This window comes from Scomber japonicus, chromosome 22, assembly GCF_027409825.1.
Source record: "Scomber japonicus isolate fScoJap1 chromosome 22, fScoJap1.pri, whole genome shotgun sequence".
In the NCBI taxonomy this organism is placed as follows: domain Eukaryota; kingdom Metazoa; phylum Chordata; class Actinopteri; order Scombriformes; family Scombridae; genus Scomber; species Scomber japonicus.
Window position 1 is genome coordinate 23,611,904 of NC_070599.1, and position 19,636 is coordinate 23,631,539.

The following is a 19,636-nucleotide window of genomic DNA, read 5'->3' on the forward strand; positions in this document are numbered from 1 at the left end:
AGCAAAAAATATAACAAACTAAAAATAATATTAATAACATCCTGTAAGAAATACAGCAACAACAACCACCAAATTCCATTTCAAGCCAAGAAAGTGCATTGACTTGAATTCAATTGTAGAGTGGCACACAGATGACCCCCAACACATACAAGTATTGACCTAGATCACTTCTGGGGACATTAATAGACTTATTAATTTCCTGGAAATTTAAACTAATGCTAACCTAAACCACTGACCCATATGTCACATCCCCTGTCCTCCATCTGTATAGCAGTATCTGGGTTGTGGCTTCCCAGTGCTTTATTTATCATATCTCACTACACACCTGACACACACACACACACACACACACACACACACACACACACACACACACACACACACACACACACACACACACACACACACACACACACACACACTTTCTTTATTGGAAATTAAATCATTTTTTTCATAGGAAAGCATATGTAGCAATAATTGCTTATTTTAACATCTAAGAGAATAGTAGGATATTTTGGGATTTGTTTTGTTGGTCTTCTCGTGGTTTTAGGCCTATAATATATTTGCCTGTTCTGTTGATCATAAGCAATAGATAGATAGATTTGCCTATTTTAAACTAAACGATTTGTACGTAGTAAGAACAGAACAGAGAAAAAAAGTGAACATAAAAACATACTTATGTTCTGTAGCCCAATGAGTGTCTTAGTTATGAGTAAATCATATACAGTATGGCCTCTGTATGTGACAACATGGAATGAAGATCCCTCATGGCTGCCTTTTAAGTAGAGGAACATGTGATAGTGCCCTGCAAAGTACCCCAAAAAACAAGGACACGTGATAGTGCCCTTTTTAAATGAAGTATGCCCTGTGTTGCCGTTGTAAATGGAGTAAGATGGAGGTTCTGTATTGAAGCCCTTCTAGTCAATGGAAAAATGTAAACAACACTTTAAAGTGCCCTTCTATTGAAGAACATGAGGTTTGCCCTGTAAAATGCCCTTACAATGGAGTAAACTGGTTGTTAGAAATGAATGTATCCTTTATGTAGGCTGACCATTAGGGAAATAAAGCACTCTTAAAACATGTTGCAGTTGTTGTTGTAGCTGTATAAACTGTAAAGATGTGTAACACGCAACAAACTAGACATCATGTTCTTAACACTTTAGCTTGGAACAACTTGCACTTGTAGAGAAGGAGATTAACATTGAGTTACCCTATGATTACAGGAAGCCAACGAGAGACAGAACATTGAGGACAATACAAAGTGATCTGCAAAATGCAGCAACGGAGGAGACAAAAGAGATAGAGGTACATTTGTAAACCATCAAAATGAGATTGGATGCCTAGTAGAACTTCAACCTCTGCCTAGGCATGTTCAGTCTTAAATATGTATCCTGTCATTAAAGGGTTGTGTGTTTTGGATACATTGTTCCTTCTAATCATGGACAATCCACATTGTTTCTGACATGAGAATCGAGGTTTGATGTTGTAGATTTTCCTTCTCACACCTGTGATGACTGAACTTTGACCTCATGTGTTCATGACTCCTCTCCTCTGTCTCCTCTCACAGGGAGAAGATGATCTGCAGGATCCTTCTGCTCATCAGCCTGACCTCCTGTGTCTCTGGTTAGTTTACATCCTCACTTCATCATCCAAAAAGAGAAAAGTCAAAGATTTGATGACTTTAGTTGTAAAATATATCAGTGAAAACATCAACAGAACTATTAAAGCCAGTAGAAACTCTTCATTACAGTTGGGAAGATGATCTATATTCATTTATTACTTAGATTGTATTTATTATTGGTATCAAGCATGACCTTTTTACTGGTGTATTTAAACACTTTCCCTCTCTGTCTCCTCAACAGGAACATTTGAAGTGAAAGTGACACAGAGCTCATATCAGGCAGAGGAGAACCACAACATCACACTGGAATGGATGTTTACAACCAAACCTGACAGTTCCTCCACCTCACTGAACATCTACTGTGACATGTTCACTGATCATAATGACCCAGTCCTGTATCATGTACATGAGGGTGTTGAGGTCCCAGAGTCTCAGGATGAACAGTTTGCAGGACGAGTTCAGAGTGACAAAGACGCCCTCAGAGAAGGACGAATCAGACTTCATGTGTCCAGACTCAGGACTAATGACTCTGGTTGGTACATATGTGAAGTGAAAACAAATGATGGTGTGAGCTCTGACAGATGCCTCCTCAATGTCACTGGTAAGATGATTCAGTAAAACTCAGAAAGTCTTTTTAATGCATGTTATCAGTGATGTACAGACTGGACTGCTAAACTTTATGAGTGTGGTTGCACTCAGCAGACACTGTGTTGTTAAAAATCTGCTGTATGTGGACACAAACATCACCAAGTTCAAACCCAAACAGTCCAGATTTACATTTTGGACATGAACAGTGTGAAGTGTCACAAGTAGGAGAGTTGAATGTTAGGATAACAGAATTTATGGAATACAAGTATAATTATTATTATTCTCTGTCCTTTACAGCAGCTGTTGATCAGCCAGAACCTCAGAAACCTACAGAGAGACCACAACCAGAGAGTCGGGGAAGGATCGGCCTCTACATTGGACTGACAGTAGCTGGACTCACTGTCTGTGCTGGACTCTGCTTTGCCTTCAGACTTGGTTCTAATCCTGATGGGAGAGATCAGGCAGAGAAACATGAGCTCGAAAACATGGATGCAGCAGAATAGAAGTTGTTAAAGATACATTTTGAAGAGAAAGAACAAAGCGTTGATTTGCATGTGTGTGACACACCTAGTAAACCAATAGTGACCGCTAAAACCTCACTGGTCTCTGGAGGATATATTGTTACTTTCGTGTTGGAATAACTTTACTGGCCCTTTTTTCTCTTTTTGGATCGGTTTCGCTCCGTCTTCTTCTGCTGGATGTTTAAATGTAAAAGGTAAGAGGAGAGGGAGTGGGGGTATTTAAGGCTGCATGTCAACCCTCTCACACCTGTTACTGATTTCATATTTTACTACAGTATTCATCAAAGTATCTGAACATTATTCAGGAACATTGGTATCACTTTTGGTTGTTTTTTAAATCTGATACCAAGGTCTCAGTCCTGTACCATGTAGCCTACATGAGGATGTTTAGGTCTAACGAGAAAGTGCAGCCGAACAAAGGGACAGAGAGGCTTTAATATTTACTATAATAACAAAAGAGTTTATATTTTTATATATATATATATACTATTATTTTTCATATACATTTAAAGTAAAGACTTTGTCCTCCTCAAATTCTCCAAATAAATAAATCCAACACATCAAAATATCCTTACAAGTATAGAGAGAGGAAAAGCTGAAATGTGAAATGTTTGAATATTTGAGTTTAATTTATTCATAAAAGTTCTAATCAAGCAAAGAACATTTATCTGTTAACTTTAAGTGTTTATGGTCCGAACACTGACATCTAAATGAAGAGTTTCTATTAAACGTGATGTTGTTGGTTAAACATGTGATCAAACGAGGAGAAAGCTGAGTGTTTGTTATCATGTACCGAGGACTGCAGCAGATGAAGCGGAAAACTGCTGAGACTGATTAGATAAAACTGAAAACAGCAGCTGAGTTATCTCTGTTAATTAAACGGACCATGAAGCAGCAGCAACATGGAGGCAGACACAGTGCAGCTGCTATTATAATCAGACTGTTGTAGCCTAGTGCTGCACGCTCAACCAATCAGCATCATTTCATGTAGAAAGAAATCCATTGTCACAGTGACACGTGAACAGAGTTGTCCACCATGATGTCCAAATATGACATGATTTCCTGAACTCGGAGCTCTTCCAGCACGCTGATCTGATGTTTGGCTCCGTCAGTTATTGATAAACGACATCAAAACTGATTTGTGTCTTTTGCTTCTTTTAATCGTGTTATAGAGTGGGGGAGGCTGGGGGCAAATAAACATTTTATTACATTTTACTTCTTAACTCACAGACCCACTAGTCATCTTTTGATGTAAAAGACATATATGTGCATTAATTAATAATACAATTCATATCTTTCCATTAACAAGGACAAGACCACAATGTGACATTTAATGCAAGACATCAGTGTTACAATTGACCCTCCTAAAAAAAAAGAGCAGAAGTATTTTTGACTTGTGCTTTGTGCAAAAGATAAACCTGTTGTCCTGTTGTCCCTTCCTTCACACCTGCTGCACATCCTTGAACTCCAACATCATTGAGTTGCCAGCTGTTGTTCCTCCCTCACAGCTGCTGGCTGCAGCCTTATATTTACTGTAAAGACAACAAAGTGATATATGGATCATTGATCTGTATAAAATTCAAAAATGTCAAACTATTCTTTAACAACATCTAAAGTTTCTTCCTGCAATGTCTTCTCACAGGGCAACATGATTTGGATCCTCGTTGTTCTGACCTCCTCTGTCTGCGGTGAGTTTTTGATTTTGATTTTAGGTTGCATATGTGGCACAAATATACGCATGTGTGCATAGTTAGAGACTACTAGACAGACAGACTACTAAGGAAGGACTGAGGAAGTGATCGTTAATATTTTCCTAATAACTTTTAATGGAGGACTATCCTCCATGTGTCTCCATGTGACTTGTTCATGCAGGCTTTTGCAGGCTAAATGTGTGTTTTTGTCTGTGTTATTGTTATTGTGAAGCGACCTTGGGTTTCATGAAAGGCGGTATACAAAATAAAGTTCTTCTTCTTCTTCTTCTTCTTCTTCTTCTTCTTCTTGTTGATGACTGAACTTTGACCTCATGTGTTCATGACTCCTCTCCTCTGTCTCCTCTCACAGGGAGAAGATGATCTGCAGGATCCTTCTGCTCATCAGCCTGACCTCCTGTGTCTCTGGTTAGTTTACATCCTCACTTCATCATCCAAAAAGAGAAAAGTCAAAAGATTTGATGACTTTAGTTTTAAAATATATCAGTGAAAACATCAACAGAACTATTAAAGCCAGTAGAAACTCTTCATTACAGTTGGGAAGATGATCTATATTCAATTATTGCTTAGATTGTATTTATTATTGGTATCAAGCATGACCTTTTTACTGGTGTATTTTTAAACACTTTGCCTCTCTGTCTCCTCAACAGCAACATTTGAAGTGAAAGTGACACAGACCTCCTATCAGGCAGAGGAGAACCACAACATCACACTGGAATGGATGTTTACAACCAAACCTGGCAGTTCCTCCACCTCACTGAGCATCTACTGTCAACTGTTCACTGATCATAATGACCCAGTCCTGTATCATGTACATGAGGGTGTTGAGGTCCCAGAGTCTCAGGATGAACAGTTTGCAGGACGAGTTCAGAGTGACAAAGACGCCCTCAGAGAAGGACGAATCAGACTTCATGTGTCCAGACTCAGGACTGAAGACTCGGGTCTGTACACATGTAAAGTTGAAACGGATTATGGTACAAGCTCTGACAGATGCCTCCTCAATGTCACTGGTAAGATCATTCAGTAAAACTCAGAAAGCCTTTTTAATGCATGTTATCAGTGATGTACAGACTGGACTGATAAACTTTATGAGTGTGGTTGCACTCAGCAGACACTGTGTTGTTAAAAATATGCTGTATGTGGACACAAACATCACCAAGTTCAAACCCAAACAGTCCAGACTTGAATTTTGGACATGAACAGTGTGACGTGTCACAAGTAGGAGAGTTGAATGTTGGGATATCAGAAGTTGTGGAATACAAATACAATTATTATTATTTTCTGTCCTTTACAGCAGCTGTTTATCAGCCAGAACCTCAGAAACCTACTGAGAGACCACAACCAGAGAGTCGGGGAAGGATCGGTCTCTATGTTGGACTGATAGCAGCTGGACTCACTGTCTGTGCTGGACTCTTTGCCTTCAGACTTGGTATTTATAATCCTGCTGGGAGAGAACATGCAGAGGAACATGAGTTAGACAAAATCAGTGCAGCAGTATAGAAGTTGTGTTTCTCAAAGACCAGACTTCTGTCACTGCATCTTTTTACTTTCTGTGTCCATGAAGCTGATTTTTCTCTTAATTTCAGAAGAATTGAGGCTCTGAGGGGAAAGAATGAACCAAAATCTAAAGTGCCATATTGACTGGTGTAAGTGGGCATGATCTATCACATATTTACTTGTAAGTCAAGATGCCATTGAGAAACTGCACTCTCCTGAACATAAACATGGAGTTTCATTCGCATCTGATGAAGGGGAACGAATGGCTGAACTTTGAGTGCAGTTATTGAAATGCTGCAGACTTTGTGGTATTGAAAGGACTTTGCTTTCCTTTGTTGAGACTGAAACCTGCCTGTTGCTGCCTGCAGCTTTCATTTTTTTACGACTGAGCTACTTCCTTCTGTTGAGCACTAACATGTTTGATCCCGGCTAGTTTTTATACAGTTTACGGTTTGAACATTTACACATTACAGGTTAATATTTTGGTCATTTCATTTAAATTCTCTTCAGTTTACAATTTAAAGTTGTGGCAGCTCGTCTTACGGAGAACGTGTTTTATATATTTTTTCTTAATTTTATGAAACACTTTCAGACTTAAATGTTTGACTCTGTTAGATTTCACAAAATTAAAATCTTGTTTTGTTTTTATTCTTTGTGTTTTGAAGTGTAACGTGTTTAGTGTTAGGGTCTAAATCCCTCATCTTTGTTAATAATTTGTTGTTGTTTTGTTTTTACTTTTGACATCTTCAGCTGTGCTGCAGATTTAAAAGGGATTTATTTTCTTATAGATGATCTCAATGATGTAATGAATCAGTCCTTTGGGAACCTTGTTTGGTGGACATCGTCCGACCTCAAAAGAGTAATTTATGCATTAATATCATCCAGACTGGACTACTGTAACTAACTTTACCTTGGCGTCTCTCAATCTACCATTTCCCACCTACAGTTTATCCAGAACACTGCAGCCTGGTTGCTAACAAGATCTCGCATCATTATACTGGCTCCGCTATACTGCTATGTAAATAAAATAATCTGGAAACATGTAGGAGACCTGAGTTTCTTCTGAAAACCAGAGTAAAGTCCAGCAGGTAACCAGAACAGATTGTAGAGACTACATCCTACACTTAAACTGCTACTGGTTGATAATGGGTTTAATGGTTTGGACTTGTACTCAAAAATAATATTCAATGATACTGCCTTTATTTTCTTACCGAGGTCCATTTCCTGTATCATCCGTCACTTTTCATGAAGCTACAGCCAAAAGTACATCTGAGCACAGTCAGAAACTCTTTGCTTCTCTCCATCAGCAACACCTGTGATTTAAGGCATGAACTTAAATAACCTTTATCCAACACTCCCCCTAGTGTTTGAGAGGAGAATTACATTTAAAACATCAAATACATGGCTCCTGGACGAATTCTGCAGTCAGGGTTGATGTGAGGCTGCTCTTACCCAGACTGTCTCAATCTTCACATCTGTCACAATTTTCTTATAGCAGCTACAAAATGCTGCAATGTTGAGTATAAAAAAGTGTGAAATGCATTTAATTAACTTAGGAAAAGCGTAGAAATCTTACAGCAAATTGTGGATTCTTCTAATTCTATATCTTCATTTCTTCATGTAATATATTCCGATATATAAGTGACACTTAAACATATAATGACTGAATGAACCAAATCTCAAGTCAGATCACACTGATACACACATTTTAAACAAATATCACAGATAAATGTTTGTATTAATGACACTTGAAGGAGTCTAAAGGTGTAAATGAACACACAGCTGTAACCTGCAGCCAGGTGAGGATCTGTAAACAAGATGACCTGACTTCGAGTGAAGAGCTCCCTCTGCTGGTCTTTATCCTTAATACCAGCGTGACCAACCCTAATAACTCTCAAACATACTCGTAAAAGACTGATAATCATTAACAGACAGTAAACAAGAGCTCGATGCAACAGAAGCAGTACATCTCAGTTTTTAAGTAAACCCTACAGTAAAACAACAAAGCTCCATGTTGAGAAGTTAAAGATACATTTTGAACAAAGCGTTGATTTGGCATGTGTGGGCGTGTGTTAACGGATAGCTATTTCCCTGGGAAGAGAGAAAGACCCAGTAAACCAGTAGTGACGGCTTAAACCTCACTGGTCACTGGAGGATATATTGTTACTTTCGTGTTGGAATAACATTAATGGCCCTTTTTTCTCTTTTTGGATCGGTTTCGCTCCGTCTTCTTCTGCTGGATGTTTAAATGTAAAAGGTTAGAGGAGAGGGTGTGTGTGTGTGTGTGTGTGTGTGTGTGGGTGGGTGGGGGTGGGGGGTGTTTCTAGAGCCGCATGTCAACCCTCTCACACCTGTTACTGATTTCATATTTTACTACAGTATTCATCAAAGTATCTGAACATTATTCAGGAACATTGGTATCACTTTTGTTTGTTTTTAAATCTGATCACAAGGTCTCAGTCCTGTATCATGTACATGAGGCTGTTCAGGTCTAACGAGGAAGTACAGCCAAACAAAGGGACAAAGAGGCTTTAATATTTACTATAATAACAAAAGAGTTATATATATATACACTATTATTTTTCATATACATTTAAAGTAAAGACTTTGCCCTCCTCAAACTCTCCAAATACCTAAATCCAACACATCAAAATATCCTCACAAGTATAGAGAGAGGAAAAGCTGAAATGTGAAATGTGTGAATATTTGAGTTTAATTTATTCATAAAAGTTCTAATCAAGCAAAGAACATTTATGTGTTAACTTTAAGTGTTTATGATCCGAACACTGACATCTAAATGAAGAGTTTCTATTAAACGTGATGTTGTTGGTTAAACATGTGATCCAACGAGGAGAAAGAGTGTTTGTTATTATGTACCGAGGACTGCAGCAGATGAAGCGGAAAACTGCTGAGACTGATTAGATAAAACTGAAAACAGCAGCTGAGTTATCTCTATTAATTAAATGGACCATGAAGCAGCAGCAACATGGAGGCAGACACAGTGCAGCTGCTATTTAATCAGACATGTTGTAGCCTAGTGCTGCACGCTCAACCAATCAGCATCTGTTCAGTGTAGAAAGAAATCCATTGTCACAGTGACACGTGAACAGAGTTGTCCACCATGATGTCCAAATATGAGTTTTTTCCTGAACTCGGAGCTCTTCCAGCACGCTGATCTGATGTTTGGCTCCGTCAGTTATTGATAAACGACATCAAAACTGATTTGTGTCTTTTCCTTCTTCTAATCCTGTTATAGCCATATATTTATATCTACACAATATAAGGTAACACAAAATACAGCATAATAATAATAACAACAACAATAATAAATATTAATAAACACTATAAATTATGTTCCATGCCAATAAAATGCATTGACTTGAATTCAATTGTAAAGCAAGGAGGTAACTCTGTTCTGTTCATCATAAGCAATACAATAGATAAATTGTGCCTATTTGTTCATTGTAAGTTAAATGCAGTCTAAATACCCTGAAGGTTGAGGTTTGCTCTTCGTCCTGTAAGAGGCCCTTACAATGGAGTAAACTGGTTGTTAGAAATTAATTTATTCTTTATGTAGGCTGACCATTAGGTAAATAAAACATGTAACAACAATGTCCTGGGTTGTATACTAGCTAGATATGTACTTAGCCATCTCCATACTAAATATTTGTTACAAACTAGAAATTCATTTTGCGGTAAAACCTTATAAAGAAGTCATTAAAGTATTCTTTATTCAAAATGCATTCAAAACACTTTAGTTTGAATTAATTCGCATTTGCAGAGAGGGAGATTAACATTGAGTTACCCTATGATTACAGGAAGCCAACAAGAGACAGAACATGGAGGACACAATGTCCTGCAAAATGCATCAACGAAGGAGACTCTATCTCGAGATACGTTTGTAAACCATCAAAATGAGATCGGATGCCTTGTAGAATTTCAACCTCTGCCTAGGCATGTTCAGTCTTAAATATGTATCCTGTCATTAAAGGCTTGTGTGTTTTGGATACAGTCTGTTCCTTCTAATCACGGACTAAACAGGAATGTCTGAGATTGTAAATGCTCTTTGCTGTCTTGGATGTCTGGTGGATCAGGTTGTAGTAGGGACTCCTACCCACAGGAGACCAGTAAAGGGATAAAAGTGCAGAATAATTAAGGGACCAGTTGTGTTAGGTGGCAGCTGCTAGTGAGGCCTGGAGTACACTGATCTGGTATTAGCACAGATGACTGATAGAAAAGGCATCCAGCATTGGAACTTGCCGACATGTGTCCAACATGTGACCTCGCTGCGGAAAGTGGGCTTGAGTTAGAAGTTGTGGCCTCTTGTTGCTCGGTATGTGGAGACCCTGTTGGCTGATGTTAGTTAGCTCACTCTTTTGAACACATATTGTTTTTTGAAGCAAAACGCTTTATCTTTGTGACCCCAGAAACTAGCCGGAACTACTTTCACCCACACCAAAAGCTGGCCAGAACTCTGCTCACAGGACGCAGTGGGGGAAAAGCCACTGCTGATGCACGACACTGATGGTGAGGATGTCATACAACTTCATGTCAAAAAACCTGAACTATCCCTTTAATGCAAAGTCACCATCTTGTGACAGAAATGCATCACTGTAGTCCACATTGTTTCTGACATGAGAATGGAGGTTTGATGTTGTAGATTTTCCTTCTCACACCTGTGATGACTGAACTTTGACCTCATGTGTTCATGACTCCTCTCCTCTGTCTCCTCTCACAGGGAGAAGATGATCTGCAGGATCCTTCTGCTCATCAGCCTGACCTCCTGTGTCTCTGGTTAGTTTACATCCTCACTTCATCATCCAAAAAGAGAAAAGTCAAAAGATTTGATGACTTTAGTTGTAAAATATATCAGTGAAAACATCAACAGAACTATTAAAGCCAGTAGAAACTCTTCATTACAGTTGGGAAGATGATCTATATTCAGTTATTGCTTAGATTGTATTTATTATAGGTATCAATCATGACCTTTTTACTGGTGTATTTTTAAACACTTTCCCTCTCTGTCTCCTCAACAGGACCATTTGAAGTGAAAGTGAAACAGACCTCCTATCAGGCAGAGAAGAACCACAACATCACACTGGAGTGGACCTTTACAACCAAACCTGACAGTTCCTCCACCTCACTGAACATCTACTGTCAACTGTTCACTGATCACAGTGACCCAGTCCTGTATCATGTACATGAGGGTGTTGAGGCCCCAGAATCTCAGGATGAACAGTTTGCAGGACGAGTTCAGAGTGACAAAGACGCTCTCAGAGAAGGACGAATCAGACTTCATGTGTCCAGACTCAGGAATGAAGACTCTGGTCTGTACGACTGTGAAGTGAAAACAGATGATGGTCACAGCTCTGACAGATGCAACCTCAATGTCACTGGTAAGATGATTCAGTAAAACTCAGAAAGTCTTTTTAATGCATGTTATCAGTGATGTACAGACTGGACTGCTAAACTTTATGAGTGTGGTTGCACTCATCAGACACTGTGTTGTTAAAAATATGCTGTATGTGGACACAAACATCACCAAGTTCAAACCCAAACAGTCCAGATATGAATTTTGGACATGAACAGTGTGAAGTGTCACAAGTAGGAGAGTTGAATGTTGGGATAACAGAATTTGTGGAATACAAGTACAATTATTATTATTTTCTGTCCTTTACAGCAGCTGTTGATCAGCCAGATCCTCAGAAACCTACTGAGAGACCACAACCAGAGAGTCGGGGAAGGATCGGCCTCTACGTTGGACTGATAGCAGCTGGACTCACTGTCTGTGTTGGACTCTACTTTGTCTTCAGACTTGGTATTTATAATCCTGGTGGGAGAGAACATGCAGAGGAACATGAGTTAGAAAACATGGATGCAGCAGAATAGAAGTTGTGTTTCTCAGAGAGCAGACTTCTGTCACTGTGTCTTTTTACTTTCTGTGTCCATGAAGCTGATTTTTCTCTTAATTTCAGCAGAATTGATGATTAGGCTCTGAGGGGAAAGAATGAACCAAAATCTAAAGTGCCATATTGATCGATGTAAGTGGGCATGATCCATCACATATTTACTTGTAAGTCAAGATTCCATTGAGAAACTGCACTCTCCTGAACATAAACATCGAGTTTCATTCACATCCGATGAAGGGGAACGAATGGCTGAACTTTGAGTGCAGTTATTGAAATGCTGCAGACTTTGTGGTATTGAAACTTGATTTCTCTGTGGAGACTGAAACTTGCTTGTTGCTGCCTGCAGCTTTAATTTTGATGACTGAGCTGTTTCTTTCTGTTGAGCACTAACATGTTTGAACTCAGGTATTCCTGCACTGAATTTAGTGTTTACTGTCTGGACATTTACACGTTCCAGGTTAATATTTTGGTCATTTTATTTTATTCTCTCAGTTTACAATTTAAACAAGTGGCAGCTCTTCTCACTGATAATATATTTGACCTATTTTTTAGTGTGAATTTATTTTTTATATTATTTATTTGCATTAAACCTTTTCTGATTCTGATTTTATTATTTTGAGTTTTTATGACTCTAAAGTGTGTTTCTTCTGCAAAGCAATCATTAATTTTACGAAACACTTTCAGACTTTAACGTTTGACTCCGTTAGATTTTTCTAAATGAAAATCACAATTTCTGAGCATCTAAAAAATGCTGTAATGTTGATTTTGAAAGTATAAAATAATTGAATTTACTTTGAAAAAAGTCTAAAGATGTAAATGAGCACACAGCTGTAACCTGCAGCCAGGTGTAGGATCTGTAAACAAGATGACCTGACTTCTAGTGAAGAGCTCCCTCTGCTGGTCTTTATCCTTAATACCAGCGTGAACAACTCAAAGGTTTTCTCTTAAACATAGATGTGAAAGACTGATAATTATTAACAGACAGTAAATTACATTATTATTATTATTATTGTTATTATTGTATTTATTAGTATTAGTAGTAGTAGTAGAAGTAGTATTAACTGTAATATTATGAAACAGGAGTTCACGTTTCTGTCATTTCATCTTTGCACTTGTTACTTTGATATTTGTGAGATTTCATCATATTGGACTGTAGATTGTACATTGCATTGAGCCTCTGATGTTGTTTTGTATTTGTCACCTTCATATGTTTAATTTCTTGGTTCATAGCAGACTTCATATTTCCTTTTTAAGGTAAATTTTTCAAGGTTTATATCCCATTTAAAAACTATTATTATTCCACTGTGAAAATAGCGTTTGCCTTTTTATTTAATTTTAGCACTACTGTTTCTTTATCATTATTATCTAATGCTTGTTACACTTACACTGTACTTGTATACTTGCTTTGTCTGTAGGGGTTTTTGTCTTAGGATGAATTCAGTCCACAAAAATATTGAAAATCACAATAAAGCAAGATGTTTTGTGCTTTTGTGTCAATGAACTCTGACTGCAGAATCTGTGTTGAGTCTGCTGTGCCATCAGTGTATGAATGGGTGAATGCTGGCATGTGGTCTAAAACGCTTTGAGTGGTCGAACGACTAAAGGCTCAATATAAATGCAGTCCATTTACCATTTAGAACAAGATGTTTCCTTCTGTGTCAGTAAAGATTTACACAGTTTGGTAGAGAGCCGACTCACATGAACTCTGACTACAGAATCTGTGTTGAGTTTGTTTGAAGTGTGAAGGACACAAAGACCAGCTGCTGTCAGATTAACTGCCAGACTATATTCTGGTCTTCAGAAGAAACTGCAGGTCTGGTTTATTACATGAGTGAAACATTCAGAGGTCATGTACATGAAAACAAATCCCTTTAAATCTGCTGCACAGCTGAAGATGACAAAAGTTTAAACAAAGAGCAAAGAGTTAGACAAACATCTGTTACACATCTGTAATACCTAAAAAATAAGTTTAAAAAAACCCAACAACAACAACACCCCCCCCCCCCCAAAAAAAAAACACACACACTAAAACAAAAAGTCAAATTTTCTGTTTAAGTCAGAAAGTGTTTCATACAAGTTAAGAATCGATGTACATGAGAATAAAAACACACTTTAGAGACAAAAAAGTAAAAAAATTAAATCAGAATCAGAAAAAGCTTACTGTCAAATACGTTTGCAAATACAGGGGATTAAAGGTTGAATATGTAGAATATTTATTAAAAGCTATATATATTTTTTTAAATAATACAGCCACGGGGCGTTTTGAGGGGTACAGAATGAAAGTATTGCTTTTTCATAAAAAAAATATTTAGTCTGAATTAATATTTTTAAATTTTTTTGACGGGTTGGACAATGACGTTCTGACACGTTCTGTGTACATTGTACCAGCCATTTAGTGGCCGGAATTGCGGGTTGCCAGGGTTGTCTGTTGTTCCGGTGCAGCTACTGTAGGCTGGCACTGGGTGAAATGGAGTTGTAAACAAGCAGAGCCGTGTTGGACTTACTAAAACCAGCGTTTTTTGCTCTCAAGTACAACTTTTCATCACAAAGCTTCGAAGGTAAGACAGAATATCTGTTAGTCGCTGTAAATAAGTGGTTGTTTACCTTTGTATTCTTTGGCTGCTGGTTCACTGAGTTTTTAGCGCAATAATAGTGGTACTGTTGAACTCGCCAGGGTCTTAGCTTTCATATGAGATGCTATTTGTTTGTGTACCATGAAGTATCAAAACGGTAGCAATGGAAATGTGGAGAGTGGGTTGACTTTCTGACGCTATTCGGATTTTGATATTTGATCATTAACCTCTTAACGCACGCTGTTCCGTTCACGGGACGGGACGGATGTTAGGAGGTAGCCACACGTTCTTCTGAATGTTTTAAACACCGAACCTTAAACATATATACTCATGCCGTACATTGTTAGAAAGCTTAGATTCTCCTGATTCATTCAAGACCACCCACGACTTATATGGTTGCTCCCAGCCGTAATAGTATTAGCGATTAGCTCAGCTAGCCACTCAGCTAAAGTAAGCTAACAGCTATAATGCTACATACCTTCAAAGTCTTCCCTTTATCCACAACGATCATATTATGACTCAGGACTTTCTGTACAGCTCGCCAAGTATCCATTCTTGTGAAATATGAAATCCGTTTCCATAAAACCGGAATATTTTCTTCAATATGTCCATGTATTTAGTCCATATAGCCTACGGTAAATAACAAACCATATACGGTCCGTTTACGTCATTTCCTGACCTGCGCGTCCATCTCAGAGTACACGTGACTAGATGTTTACGACCGTGAGCCTCTTCTGCTTCTGACGGCACCACACACAAGCCAATCGGTGTTTAGGATTAGGCAGTACATGCAGAGACATTGCTGCTACTCCCACTGGCGTTACAATGTAATGTACCTCGGTGGTTTCAAGTCAGTTACAGCGAGGGTATGTTCGCTTCCTGTTTTCAAAATAAAAGCACCAACTCTATCGTTATGGTTTTCTTAATAATAAAAGGCAACGGGTGTTTTATTTTGTGAAAATGACCGGAAGTGCGTTACTCGCTACGGCTAACTTGAGTGGCTCCGAATTCGCAGGAACAAAACTTTAAGCAGATGTTATTTGGACAAATTAGCGTCACATTGTGGATCTAAAGGGCTACTTTCTCGCCTAAAAAGGTTAGACATGTGGATAAAGTGGTATATTTACAGAGTTAGAGCTAAAATAAAATCCGGCACCGGACCTGGCAACCCGACTGCTGGAATTACTTTTTGGTTGTTGCGACTACGATCTTGAGACATTAGATGGCGTTGTTCTGCTCATTCTACATATTCTACCTTTAACCTTAGTGTTTAGGTGCATAACAATCAAAAATGATTTAAATAAATAATATAAAAAAGGAGATTCACACCAAAAAGTATGTAAAATATATTCTAAGTAAGAAGAGCTGCCACAACTTTAAATTGTAATGTGAAGAAAATGAAACGGTTAACCCGGCATGTGTAAATGTTCAAACAGGAAACTGTATAAAAAACCACTGTGTTAACACTAAATGCAGTGCAGGATTAGCCGGGTTCAAACATGTTAGAAAGAAAAACAAGCAGGTTTCAATCTTCACAAAGGAGACCGAAGTTATTTCAATATCACAAACTCTGCAGCATTGCAATAACTGTGCACTCAAACACTCAAGTGGCAAATGGCTAATTATTCAACTAATCACCAATTTTGGTGAAATTCTCCAGGTTTCAAATACTAATTTGTAGCACCCACTTTAGGTCAGGCTCAAAATGCTTCAACAGACCTAAATGTAATGGTTTTTAGTCTTGCGAGTTTATCTTGGTTTTGACTTTGTTCATCATCTATCATCAGGGTTAAAACAAAGGTCAGGTTGATGTGCAGAAAGTAAAACAATGCAGTGACAGAAGTCAATATGGCACTTTAGATTTTGCTTCATTCTTTCCCCCAGAGCCTAATACTCAATTTGGGTGAAATTCTCTCCACCAGTTTTTCAGATACAGGGTTAAAACAGAGCTCAGGTTGAATGTGCAGAGAAAAGTCAGCTTCATGAACATAGAGAGTAAAAAGACACAGTGACAGAAGTCTGCTCTCTGAGAAACACAACTTCTATACTGCTGCACTGATTTTGTCTAACTCATGTTCCACTGTGTGATCACTCCCATCAAGATTAGAATAAAGTCTGAAGGCAAAGCAGAGTCCAGCACAGACAGCGAGTCCAGCTACTGTTAGTCCAACGTAGAGGACGATCCTGTCCCGACTCTCTGGTTGTGGTCTCTCAGTAGGTTTCTGAGGTTCTGGCTGATCAACAGCTGCTGTAAAGGACAGAAAATCATAATAATTGTACTTGTATTCCAAAAATTCTGTTGACTTAATTAACTGAATCATCTTACCAGTGACATTGAGGTGGCATCTGTCAGAGCTCACACCATCATCTGTTTTAACTTCACATATGTATAGACCCGAGTCTTCAGTCCTGAGTCTGGACACATGAAGTCTGATTCGTCCTTCTCTGAGGGCGTCTTTGTCACTCTGAACTCGTCCTGCAAACTGTTCTTCTTGAGACTCTGGGACCTCAACACCCTCATGTATATGATACAGGACTGGGTCACTGTGATCAGTGAACATGTCACAGTAGATGTTCAGTGAGGTGGAGGAACTGTCAGGTTTGGTTGTAAACATCCATTCCAGTGTGATGTTGTTGTTCTCCTCTGCCTGATAGGAGCTCTGTGTCACTTTCACTTCAAATGTTCCTGTTGAGGAGACAGAGAGGGAAAGTGTTTAAAAATACACCAGTAAAAAGGTCATGCTTGATACCAATAATAAATACAATCTAAACTATAACTGAATATCGATCATCTTCCCAACTGTAATGAAGAGTTTCTACTGGCTTTAATAGTTCTGTTGATGTTTTCACTGATATATTTTACAACTAAAGTCATCAAATCTTTTGACTTTTCTCTTTTTGGATGATGAAGTGAGGATGTAAACTAACCAGAGACACAGGAGGTCAGGCTGATGAGCAGAAGGATCCTGCAGATCATCTTCTCCCTGTGACAGGAGACAGAGGAGAGGAGTCATGAACACATGAGGTCAAAGTCCAGTCATCACAGGTGTGAGAAGGAAAATCTACAACATCAAACCTCCATTCTCATGTCAGAAACAATGTGGACTACAACTACAGACACGTTAGTCATTTCTATTGTAAGTTACATAAATTGTCACAAGATGGCGCCATTTCCTCGTCCTTCAACAGTCTTACGTTGCATTAAAGCGACTGTTACCTTTCTTACATACATTTTTCATTACATTTTAAAATCCCAAACTCTGGAACTCATTAAACAAATTCCTTAAGTTCTAACTTAATGAAAAATATTCTGACCAAACAAAATCATTTTTTTTCATCATATTTTGGTGATTTTTTATACTAAAGGGGAGGATTTCATATAAGCCCCTTGGGCTTCTTTTCCTCTCCTGCACAGTTATTTGCCTTTGTATTGTCAAATATACTGTTTGTTTTATTATTGTGCAGATGAATAAAATAAAAAATATAAGAGTAGCGTGGCTCATTAAGACACAGAGCAGTGTGTGTGTGCGTACATGGAGCAGCAAACAATGAATGCAGCCAGAACCGAGCAAGATAACGGCAGTAAAAGTGGTCAGCTTTATCAGTAAATGAGTTTAAATCACAGAGGATTGTTAATAAAAGCTGGAGCGTCTCGAGACCAAGCAGAGCTCTCGTGTGTTGCTTTCCAACTGCTGGTAAAAGTGAAGTTATTAACTCTGAAGTGAGCAGCATTAACTTCGGTACTGGAGGTAACCAGACTCCCCTGAGCTTTCTGACTGCAGTCTGGGAGCTGAAGCAGGAACGGTTTACATAGGTCTGATATTTTAATAAGCTGGTCGATGTGATGATGATTATAAATATTATTTTGTTTACATTGTTGGATAAATGCATGTTTCCCGTGTAAAATCTACACTTCAAAGTAAACAGTAAATCTGTCAAATGCATATAATAGTCTACTATAGAGTAGAATACAGCCTACTGTATGATCTACTGTATTAGAGTACAGTAGAGTTAAAGTGTTTTACAGTATAAAATGGAGCAGCTACTTAATGTGCACCTCGGTCAACAAGCCAAATATTCACAACAATGACAAGAATGTGTAACATAATGAAACAGACATACCTTTTACCTTTTACATCTTCTCTCATTTCTTTGTGACTGAGATGTTACACAGCAGATGATCGTTTGAGTTGTTGTTTAGGGCGCCAAGAACCGTTAAACCTGTTAAACCTGACCACCTGGATCATTTTTAATTTGTTTTTTTTTTGTTGTTTGAAAACTTTCCACTCCCAGACTTTTTAATGGTTGGTTACATTTTGATGGGCGGAGCGCCAGTATTTTATATATCTCGCGCCATCGTCCTGCTTGCAGTATTAAGTCATGTGTGAACTACACAACTACAGCATTGTGAAATGGAAGAATACGAATGAACATAGAATATTAACATAAACGAGGGATTTAAACAAACACCAAACTTCTGTTACACAAATATATACAAACATGTAATGTGTTTTCATTTAGCAAAAAAATATAAACTTATATTTTGTGTTTAAGTTAGAAAGTTTTTCATGGAGTTAAAAAAGTGATTTGGAGAAAAAGTTTTAGACACAATTTAAACTGCAGCACATTATTCAAAGTTTGAACTTCAGGCTGCTGCTGGTTTCATTTTATCCCTCTGCATCATGAAATCAACATGTTGAGACTCATACAGGACTAAAGGAAAAAACTAATGGTTGCATTTTGAAAACACCTCATTTTCATTCTTCCATTAAGAGTCTTCACAGGTCTGTACGTGTGTGAGGTGTCAGCGGTGTGGTTTCAGCTCTGACAGATGCCTCTCAATGTCAATATGTAAAAGCTTCTTTAAAAGTGACGGATGATACAGAAAATGGACATTGGTGAGAAAATAATGGCAGTATCATTAAATATCGTTTTGGAGTACACGTCCAAACAATTTAACCCATTATCAGCTAGTAATGGTTAAAGTGTAGGATTTAGTCCTTCTTTATGTGTATAAGCCAATGGACATTGGTGAGAAAATAAGCACAATACATCTGAAGTGTTGGATGGGACTAAATATCATTTCTGAGTACAGATTCAAACAATTAAACCCATTATCAGCCAATCTGCGTTGAGTTAGTTTGAAGTGTGAAGGACACAAAGAACAGCTGCTGTCTGGTATCTGCTGGACTTTATTCTGGTTTTCAGATGAACCTCA

The 19,636-nt window shown here is 38.2% G+C and overlaps 1 long non-coding RNA gene across 1 annotated transcript; it reads left to right on the forward strand.

Annotated features, from left to right (window-relative positions):
- The first annotated feature begins 4,371 nt into the window (after window positions 1-4,371).
- On the forward strand, window positions 4,372-5,864 carry LOC128383725 (uncharacterized). The gene is made up of 4 exons (XR_008323952.1): window positions 4,372-4,418; window positions 4,792-4,847; window positions 5,090-5,449; window positions 5,734-5,864. It is a non-coding gene; the product is annotated as an uncharacterized LOC128383725 (long non-coding RNA).
- Window positions 5,865-19,636: the final 13,772 nt, after the last annotated feature.